This window comes from Pholis gunnellus (genome assembly GCF_910591455.1).
Source record: "Pholis gunnellus genome assembly, chromosome: 19".
Taxonomy (NCBI): Eukaryota; Metazoa; Chordata; class Actinopteri; order Perciformes; family Pholidae; genus Pholis; species Pholis gunnellus.
This window is the reverse complement of record NC_136546.1, coordinates 12,038,029-12,049,867: the sequence shown is the minus strand read 5'-3', so window position 1 is coordinate 12,049,867 and position 11,839 is coordinate 12,038,029.

Here is an 11,839-nt window from a genome sequence, read left to right as displayed (position 1 = left end):
GAGATACAAAATAACCAAAGCATTCAAAGAGACCTTAACTTTTAATCATTCCCCGTAGGAGCAGATGAAAACGTATATTCTGTAGAAAGTGCACCCACCTGTTAAATGACCAGACCGAGCAGGAAGCGGTTGAACAAACCTGGGTATGTCCATACAGTTTAACAGATAGTAAACTATAATAAACCTACCATTAACCCCGGAAAAAGCCTCTTTGGGTGACAGTCGGGACAGTTATCACTCCAGATCCTTAAATTCGGCTTCCACAAAAAAATCAAATCAGTCACAACACCAGCAACTTGTTGATAATTGTTAAGTTTTCCAGCTTTGCAGCCTGCAGCAAGCTGGTCCGACGTGCACGAGCTTCTCTTAATGGAAGTCTCGCGCGATTCGGTGACGCGCGTCTCCTCGCGGTGTAAAGGTAAAAGGTTGGATGCAAAGTATAAAGGTTTCTTTTAAGGAAATGTGTTGATTTAAACATTGTAACAAATCGCTTTGATGAATATAGGCCCTCTGAAGGACAAATGGACACGTAGGTGAGAGGAAACTTAAAAGTGCTAAACTCGAAATTCAGAGCATTAATTCAGCAGATAACATTTGCAATGTAAAGATATAGTGGAGGTCATGCTCGGAATGAGGTCACCCTGAATTTCTTTGTGCTTTGTTTACACAGTGCGTTTTAATACATTTAATACACGTCTCTGTTGTGGCCCATTGGCTCTAATGGACGTCGTGGTAGCGTAGCTCCTCCCCTCCGGCTCCTCTGTTGCTGTTTGCAATGTTTGTGCTGTTAGCTTCGCTAGCTTCTAGCCGCTGGCTCAGCAGTCTCCATGTTGAGAGCCTCGTGGAGTCAATGCTCTGAATTCTGTATTGAGCACCTTTTTAAGATTTGACAGGATTTATAGAGGGCTTGTCTGTATTTTGTGGGGGTCCTTAAGAACACAATGACAAAAATGTCCTGAATGCTTAAACTTAAACTTGTGGTCAGTAAATCAATATAATCTTCAGAGTCAAACAAAGTAAAAGTACTTTGTGAAGTCTTAATGAAAATACTCGTCAGTAAAATATATTTTCAATCCTGGGCAGTAAAATCCCATAAAAAGTTAAAAAAATATACAGCAAATATACACTATATATAGATAAGGTCTGTAGACCACAATGGCTTTGACTGGATATGTTTCTATTTATATGAAGCTCTATAGAAATGGGTCTTGCTATACTGAGGAAGTAAATAATATTACGCAGTCTCTTACATAATCTTGTTTGAAAGAAAGGAAAAGATCTGAGAAGTTAGGAAAACATATATATTTCTTTATTTCATGCATTTTAAAAGTTCCTAAAACAGACCTTCACAGGTTACAGCAACCCCTACAGCGGTGTTATATAGACTACAGCAGATGGAGGTGTGTGTGTGTGTTAAACACTGTAGTCATAATTGGATGAAGCAGGGTAACAAAAGGCACAATTCAGTATCACAGTGTAGGAAGAAAAAAAAAACGCTCCACAATTTAGCTTTATCATTTAATAAATAGGCAGTTAAACGTTAATAGTTAAACAGAAATTCAGTAGCAACTTGAAGTGTAACTGTCATGTGTCATCTGCTCTGTAAACCTCACTCCACACTTTAAAGCATTACAAAAATGGATAAAAGCAATACTATACGTCTGGCACATTTTGTTTTTGTGAACCCACACTTTACACAAGCTTTATTAAGTTCACAAAATACACTTCTTTTTCTTCCGTTCCGACACCTTCGATCTGTCGGTCAGTGAGTTCTCGTGGTCCCGCTGCAGTAGGGAGCAGCGGTCGTAGCTGTAACCTACTTTCACCCCTCGTTCATGTGAAAGACACACAGCCAGGTCATTCTCTATAATCCTGTAAGCCAGAGAGCTTGTTCTTTTGACATATCCGCTCTCTGTGACACAGAACAACATATGTGAGCGCTAAATAAACGCAGTATACCGTGTAAAACACTAGTAGCCTTGCTTTCAGCTGTATTGCAAGTTACACGATTATTTACCTCAGACGAATGTAAATCAACAAAAGACACGAAGAAAAAGTTTATCATAACCTACAATGTCTCATATAAGCAGTACACACAAAATAATAATCTCCTACAAGATGGAAATGTTAAAAATGCACTTTCAGCAAAATTGTTGAATTTTGTTTTAAAAGGATTTAGCGTGGCCAGCCCGACGTTCGGGTTTGTCCACCATTTTGTCGCCACGGAAAGTATGACGTGTCAAAAAAAAAAGAGGAGTGGACACAAAATGGCTGCAGACTTACGCCGTGTTCGCCAGCGAGAGTTTCATTCTCTAGTTGTGGTCGCACTGCAAGGTGGTGTGTGACGCAAGAGTCCTGCTCCGGGGTGCACCATGAAACACACGGTCGCACAGGAGAAACGACCTCCAGCTTTAACTTCCTCTGTCCATTTGATTTTGAACCGTGCCGTCCCCTTGCTCTCTCAAAACATCAGTGCAGAGAAGAAGTAGAATCACATCGATGTTCCTAGATGAACTCAAGGTTCAGGAGGAGTACATGATGCAGAAGTTCATTCATTCGACTCGCACGCTTCGCTCTTTTTAACTCGTCTAGATGGGCCGACCACTGTAAACACCAATCAGGTCTGTCTGGATTTGCACATTCGTCCACTCGTAAACCTTTTCCCCCTTTTTTTTCTTTTTTTTTTGCACCGTGAAATATACATCTGAACAATCTTGTGAGTCTCTGGTTGGATTTAAATAGCCTTACATGCTTCAGTCTCTTGGATACAGGGAACCTGATTGGCCGAGAGTGAATGCCGGGCATGCCCAATCACGGGGCATCACCATGGAGCTCAGCAGCCAATGGGAGGAGGAAGATGGTCTCTGTGATTTCATTGTCACTATGGGAGGGGGGAAACATACTGCCAGGACAGTTGGCACTAACATGCTAAGCGGTGGACTCCATTATAGTTGGAGTCTATATGTTTGAGATAACCTGTGGAGCGCTTGCCAAGGAGAGAAGAGCACAAAGCGGGTGTAAAGATGAAGCTGCTCTCAACCAGGAGCTGCTCACAGTGCACTCACGTCACCGTTATCGCTGCTGCTCACGTCACAGGAATGAATGGGTTGATTTGTGAGAGCCATCGTCCTGGTGGAAGGTGGTGTGTCTCCTTGGCAACCAGCTCCATCTCTGACAGAGAGCACTCGAATTGCAGGACGGGGTTTTTCTTTTTCTTTTTTTTTTTACAGTCCCTCAATCGCCATTCAGTCCTGGTTTGACCCCTGAAGAGTGATATCTCTTCTTCTCTCCATCTGTCCCTCTGTATTCTCCCTTTTCTTTGACCTGTTTTCACCTCATTGTTGCGTTTTATCTGCTTCACGCCTCCCAAAACCCCGTCATCTCTTTATTCATATAGATGCAATTATTATCGAATAGTCGATTCATTGTTTGGTCTTTGAAATGTAAGATAATATATGTTTATGTTTATTAACATGCAGTCCACAATGCAGAGATAGTCATTTTGCTAAAAAACAAAACAGCAAAGCCTCTCATACGAGAAGCTGAAATTTGAATTTTGTCATTTTTGCTGGAAAATGTACTTATGCTGTACAACTTGATTGTTTATCATTATCACACTATGCTATTGTATAGTGTGCAAACACACACACACACACACACACACACACACACACACACACACACACACACACACACACACACACACACACACACACGCATCTTTGCTATTCTAAAGCTGATATTATGATTTATCGTCACAAAACTGTAAAATGCTTCTGTTTAAAATTAACATTTTATTAAATTGAAAAAGTACAATGTTTCAGGCACCAATTGGCTATAGGTATAGAGGCGGTAAAATACTATTAATTATACTTTTTAATTTGCAATTATTTATTTAATGTCCTCTATTCCTTTGAATATGTTTCCAGAACTGACATGACGAGCAGTATACATCATTTTAAGTGTTTCATATCTTTTGAGCACAACAGTTCATTCTTGGCCTTGGAAATATGTTTGAGACAGAAAATCTTGTTTAAGTCCACTTATTTTCAAGATCTCCATACAGTTTACTACCCTTTGCTGTATCGAAATGGAACATTTATACAGATGTTGTAACTTCAATGTAGTTTTGTTTAAAAATGGGACATTTCTTTTTAAAAGAAAGTACTCTCTCATGTTTCCTGTTTTGTCCGTTGACTCATAAGGCCGTAACACTCCTGATGTGACAGAAGTTATTCTTATCTCTCTCCTTTTAACGTGCAGCCTTGTCTTAACTCTGTAGTCAGCTTTTCTAGCAGTGAGAAAAGTAACCGCCTTTGTTGAGTCACGTTTTAATGAGCCAGCAGGTTGACATGACAGAAATTAGCAGTGAATCGTTCTCGGGTTTTTCTTTTGTCAGCAGCTTGCTTGTTTCTGACAGACCGGAGCGTGTGCTCTGACACGAAAAATCTAACTCCTAACTTCTCAGCACTGATGCTTGTGCAAGATTGCATTCAGCTTTTGTGCTTAGTCAGATATCTAAGATGAGTTAGGTTCTTCAAGGGACGTTAGTAATAAGGGGAGATGTGTCATACAGGAACAGGACAGTGTGTATTTTGCATTTCTGTGAAGATAAAAACATGCTAAAGTAACTCTTCTTACATGACAACAAGCACTGTTTTTCACTTGATCACCCTTACCAGTCAGTTTTATTAAGGAGGAAAAGGCAAAAAGAAATACCGTTTACAGTCAGAACCTTTTATCCGTGCAATCATTTTCCTTGGCAGTATTCTTTTTGTTTCTAAACGTCAGGCTGTCCACGTTCATTTCTTTCCACACTGTTCGGTCAGAGGCAGAGGCGGGCACAAAGCCAGAGTCTCCTGCTGTCTGTTAAGATGAAGAGTCAACTGACACTGTACACAGACATTCAAATAAAGCTGACACGCCGGGCAGACAGTCGCCGCCTTATCGCTCGTCTCTCTTTGTGTGCATGGAAAATAAAACATCTCGCACACACACACACACACACACACACACTTGTGTTACGCTCAGATGAGCTTTTTGAAAGCCTTATCCAGGCGTAAACAAGGCACGCAAACACTTGAACATATGGGCACGCAGGTGCCCTTATGCACATACAGCAGGAGAAACCATGAGATACTTGAAAATGATACGAAGCACTCTATTGTCTGGTCACTTGTATAATACTGGTTAAACCGTAAAACCTTTTCTATTTACATGCATCAACATCTATGAAAGGCCCCATTTGAAATACATAAGATAAAATAGATAGTAAGACATTGTAAAAGCTACAGTTCGTAGGCCAGCTGTTTCACCCTGTTTCCAGTCTTAATGCTAAGCTAAGCTAACCAGCTCATATCTTTTTCTACAAATAGGAGTCAATCTTCTCATCTAAAGAAAGCAAAATGTAGAACTGCTTCTTTTAATATAGTTTTTAAAACTAGTCCCCCCCCCCTCCTGATATTGCCATCACCCTGACAGATCCCAGTGAGGCATGTCCATCTCATTTTGTATGCTAATCAAAATGCAGGCGACTCAGCCCTATCTTGATGGAGCTTGTGCCCGTTTCTATGAATAGATATGCGGGTGTGGGTGCTGACCTGTCTGCGTGTTTCACCGTGTTCCTCCCTTTGCATCGGCCCTCGCAGCACTTTTCACCAAGGCCATCTCACCACACATAAACATCCTCGAACACACATTTCCACCGACTCTCTCAAACATGGCAGGCCTTGTTTTTCTCCTGTATTATTCTATTTGTGAAGCACTTACAGATGCTGAAATGCTAATGTGTGTTCCATCTTCGACATTCCTCAAAAATTCTGTTTAAAAAGTGAGCATCAAGGTCTGCGTTCGTCGCTCTCAGAATGGGCTTTTCTGAACAAGCACACTTGGGGGCTGGTGAAGGCCATCGGCGCTCACCTCGCTCTTTTACAGATTCTATTCTCTTTCCAGGCTTTAGTGTGTTTATCAGGGTCCCACTTATGTAAGTGCATTTGTGTGTCTTTTTGCATTTGTATGGCAGTAAGTAACCTTCTCCTTTTACTTGAATGCCTTTTTGCTCATTTTACGTCACACAACCGATGGTGCAATCATGCTCTTTTATTAAGAGCAAAGAAGAAAAGAAGAAGAAATGTTTCAGCGTCTTAGCTTAATATAGTTTTATCCCCTTGAATATAATTTTATCCCCTTGATAAAATTACTCTTTACTTAGGTTTGGGGTCTCAGAAACCACAGCTGCAAAACATGATTATTGCCATTTACAACAGTTTGCTCATAAGGAGTCTAACAGGTTGATCGGCCTCTCTAGGGTGTAGGCAGTGGGGTTTATAGGACGCTGAACAATGAGGAAGTAAAGCAAATTTAAACAAAACACAAGGGTTATTTTTGTATAGATGTGCTGATCAAAGGCTGTTTGATTTGCTACTTTATTTTAAAGCTGCCTACATCTCTCTCAAACTATGCATTTTAAGAGCAACATACACTTAGACAAACAAGAGAAGCAACTGTTATGGTTTCACAACGATCTGGAATTCGGCTGCACGGTGCATGCTTCCTCGCTGTTACTGGAATTGTGGAATGCAGCGGAATAATATTAGGTACAACAAAATGAACCGATGCCAATCTAGAGTTGTCTTTCAAAGTGTGCTGGTGCACAAGAGGGTGTCCCATCGTTTCTCCGCTTATCGCACGGGGAAACATCCCCTTTGACCCCACTGTACTTGCAAACACACAGAAAAACTGAGCCAAGTGGAACACAAAACAGGAAAGAATACATGGCTCGGTCACTCCTACTGAGCATTCCCAGCTGACCCGCATGTGTCGAGCCCAAACCACATTTTTATAACATCCCGTTCTAAAATGGTAACAATATCTAACCGACACAAAACAGGGACTGATCCCATGTGGACCAGCAGGACATTATGCAGAGCATTTGATGGAGCTCTATAGTAACCTGCACTATATTGACTGCCACACACACTCTATATCACTATCATCGGTGAGGTCTTCTGGTCCTGCCGTCCCCCCTCCCCCAGACCCTGATCGCCATTGTTCCATCGTGAGGATCATCCATCCCTCTTGGGTGATATTTGCCATTGAACGACCATAACTGGCCTTCTTTCTCGTAGCATTTCTTTCTCTCCCTTTTGTTTCTTCCTGGTGTTTTCCTCTCTTTCCTAAATCCTGCCACAGTCTCCTGTCTGATTAATGGTGAGGGATTTTTTCCATGACTGGACTTGCTCGTATCTTGCACGCACATGCACACAAGCAAAAAACACAATCTTAGACTCAACCGGTTAACAATTTGTTTAAGATCTCCTAATGAAAGACAACTTGATTCATTCATAATACTCGCACACACACACGGAAACAACAAAGCACAATTATCATCATGTGTCCATGTGCAGGTTTGCGTATCTTGCTCTCATGCAATAAACAAAGTCAAGTTTAACTGTACATGGACTCATGCACACGCAAACATATAAACACACAGATGTGCACGTCAAAGCCAGAACACCCCCCCCCCCCCCCCCCCCCCCCCCCCCTCATAAACACACATGTAACACAGATGAGAATGAGGCCTTTAAGAGAAGGGTGGGGAAGGTAGTCACACAAGCATAACTCACATAAACACACATGTGAGCATGCTGTCACACACACATGACGAGGACAAAGAGACAGGATCTAAGACAGACATAAAACACAAGACACAAGATGCACATTAAAGCAATTAGAGATCATTTTCCACATTTGACCAGACTGGTTAGAGCCAGGCAGCGTCTGGTCTGTAAAGTGGTCACTCGTCTCATGTGTTGTGTTGGCAATGTACGGGCACAGTTTTGCTGGATATTTTGTAAATATATTACTGATAAATAAGAATCTAAAGTGATGTATGCCTGATTGGATGCTGACTCATTCTCATTCGTTTCAGTAGATTAGCTCCTCTTTGTTTCCCCACCAACACCAGTATTACTTAACGGGAGGAGAAAACGGGATGGAGGGAGGGAGGAAAGGGAGTAATGAAGCTATATATGTGCTTTCCCCGGTGGTTTGAATGGCGAGTGCAGGCCATAATTCACCTCAACGCACGTGCACGTGCACGCAGGCACAAATTAATGCATACCCTCACACACGTGTGCACATGCACACACGCGCGTGCACACACACACACACACACACACACACACACACACACACACACACACACACACACACACACACACACACACACACACACACACACACACACAGGTCTTTGTGTTTGTCCTGCCCTCCATTTAGGTCAGTGCAGAGAAGATATATGGATGTGGGAAACACAGTGACCTTGACTGTGTGTGTGTGTGTGTGTGTGTGTGTGTGTGCGTGTGTGTGCGTGTGTGTGCGTGCGTGCGTGTGTGTGTGTGTGTGTGTGTGTGTGTGTGTGTGGGGGGGGGGGGGGGGGGGGGGGGGTGAAGGTCTACATTGACTGTGCACCAATACACCCATCTATGAATCATTATAATGGTGCACCAGCACATCACTTTTCAAAATGAATCAACTAAGACTAGAAAACATCAAATGAATGCAGTAACATGCCTGCCACAGCAGTTTTAAATTGCTGGTCATCAGGTGATTACTGGCAATTATTTGAACTGATATTTAGAATGTAACTGTAAAAATCTCAAATTAGACATTTATAGGATTGAGTTATTTTGTTTAACAACCTTTGAAGTCTACTGAATGAAACACTTGTAATCTTTAACTCACTTCAGTTTAACATGCTTTATTGTTAAAATAAGCGTGTTCATTGCCGGATTAACCTGCTGGGGGCACCTGTTATGGCCAAGTTCCCATCCGGTATAGTGTACGAGGCACATTTCACCACCCGCTGCTTCGAGCTACCTCGCCTCAGATTTTCTGTATGTCAATTAGTTTGTGATCCTTTGAAAAGGATTACGACTTTTGATTTTGCAAGATGAAATGATAATGTAAGACCCAGTTGCGATCGTATTTTAGAGATGCAAATTTGGAAGCAATACTAATATTTAAAAGTAACTGATACGCAGTAAGTCTGGGTTTTTGGGACCCTGAGAGGGCAGTTACCTTGACTGTCTTTTAAAGTTTTAAAAATTGTCTAACATCGTCGACCCCGAGTAATGAAACCAAACAAGACATTGCAGTTGGCAATGATGTGGTAGCTATCACTGCTATAAGTTAGTTTTACTAAAATAAAAATAAAACATTATTTGAAAGATGCTATAAACCCATAACAACTCTCATATAGTGGCTTTAAAGACATTATCAATCATTACCAAAACATCAAGATAACAAAGACGTGTACTACATGAATCTGTGCCCAGCATGATGCAGTTTATCACTTATCAACACTGCTCTGTCTGTATCTAAATACACTGCATACATTTTATCTCTCTATCGAGGTTGCAGAAAGTCTCGGAGCTCCCGGGACGCTCGTATAGAGGATGGAGGCTGACCGAACGTGGAAGAAAAGTAATGTGTTACATCTCAGCCACACAAACTCTCACAGGAACAACATGGGTTAGTTATTAATCCATATTAATGAACGTATCCTCTGCAAGACAACACATTTCCATGGAGGTCAGTGGGTGATGCAAGACATGTTCACACGCCCATAGAGTATGACACACAAACGCTTCTTAATGTCTTCAGCCGTAACTTTTCATAAAGAATCCTCCACCACAAAGAGGCGGCATGGTAGAGTATGATATCTTTTGCCCTATGACCCATTGGACACACATGTAATGCAGTCACATGCTACAGTGGGAGGTAATGCTCTCAACCCAGAGGGAGGGGGGGGGGGGGGGGGGGGGGGGGGGGGGGGGGGGGGGGGAACACGATGGGGGTTAGTGGGCTTATACGGCAACAGGATTGAGAGCAAGCCGAGCACGATGACCCTCACATGGGGACATAACGCAGCCGAGGTGTGTGTGTGTGTGTGTGTGTGTGTGTGTGTGTGTGTGTGTGTGTGTGTGGGACCGATGAAATCTACTGGCTTGGTATTAAGGAGGTGAAGACGAAGGTTTGAAAGGCATCTTTTCTGTTTCCTGCATGATTATTCCTCCTCATCTCCCTCCCTGCACTCAGCCCAGCATCATCCTCTCTCTTTCTCCGTGGGGCTGTTATTGAGGAAAAGTGGGGGTGACAGTGGAGAAATAAGAGGGGGGAAAAAACCCCCCACAGGAAAGAGGTGTGAGGATGAATGAAAGGAAGGTGAGAAAAAAGAGCGGGTGAGGGAGCAGAGGCCAAGGAAATGAGTGTGAGGGAAGAAAGATTTTAATTAGATTTTATCTTGTCCTATACGTGCTTTCATTTTGCATTTATTTTTTAAATTAATTTATATTACTAAGTACAGCAGCGGATACAATAAAACAAAATAGGCTTATCATGTCTAACTCAAGATTACATCACATGTTCAAACCCCTCCGAAGTCCAACAACAAATCAATGTGACAAATGAAAAGCATCACTCAACGCGATCATTTCCCCTCTTCTAACAGTTCACTCGTGCACTGCTGGTGCGTGAGGTTATCCATTTCAATCCCATCAATGGTCAAAGCCCATCGACTGAGACGGAAAGAACAGAATCATTTTGAATCCACGGCGATGCTTCACCAAGGTGGATAACAAGAAACAGCGGGAACATCCATCTGCCTCTGCTGCTGTTTCTTTCTTTATTCTCATCCACATCCTGCGAGTTTCATTCACACTTCTTTTCTCTTCACATTTTCTTTCAAAACATCGCCGCAAAGTGAAAGGATTTCCCCCCCCCCCTACACCTTCATATATCAGGGCGATAGAGAGAGTGTGTGGAAAACACAGAGATCAGAGAGTGATTCGACAAAACAAGATAAAGAGAAAATGAAACATGAGGATCCTTTCTGTATTTGATGTTGAATTTCATAATGAGACATGAAAGACCACAACATATTGCTTCCTTTATGAGACTACTTCATGAAAGTACAACTCACTTTGGAAGAAATGTCCGTCACACCGAGACTTCCACCTGTAGAAGGAAAACGATATCGCAACGTGTGCCCATGTAAGGAATTATTAATAATTGTCAAAAGCAGCCAGGTTCTAGTTCAGCTTGAAGTTCAGACTTGTTTAGTAATGCTACAGTACATTACTGTTGTTAATCCTTATCACTCTTTGATTTTTCTGTTTACCATGTAACACCGAAAACAAGAGAGCAGCCGGCAATACTTAAAAATACATCAAAATCAGTGTCATCGGCCCCCATCGTGCGCCCCTGGCCTGATTGGCAGCGCGGCTGGTGGGGTCTCATCTAAAGATGGCCTCTAGTTATACAATATCTTTAACTATACAATAAACCATTTAGAAAAGTAGTCTGACTCACAGGACTGACAGACAGACTGGTATTAATGCCCCGATCAGACGGAGCACGTTTCAGCAGCCTGGGGCATCTTCTTCCACTCAGTGCTTCTCGCATTACAGGAGCTCCCTGAATGAAAAACAATTCAACTCGGAGCGGAAAACCGCCCAACGTCATTATGGTTTTTTTTCTCATTGCTGTGACTTTTGCTGCATACCTGGATACATATGACTTCACCAATCGTAGTTACCGTGATCTGAACAGAAAACAGCAGGCCTGAAGGCAAATTAGTGCGGTAGCTACTTCAGGTTTTGAGTAGGTTGTTTTCATTTATTTAAAGTGTGCAATTAACTATTAGGTAGCGTACAGTTCATGGTTTGTGTTAAGATAGTCAGCACACTTTTGATGTTTGCAAAACCTGCTACGTCTCCTCAGGCCCTATTCCTGCTATTGGCCGTCTATTTTAGCCGGCGTTCTCCTCCCTTTCTGC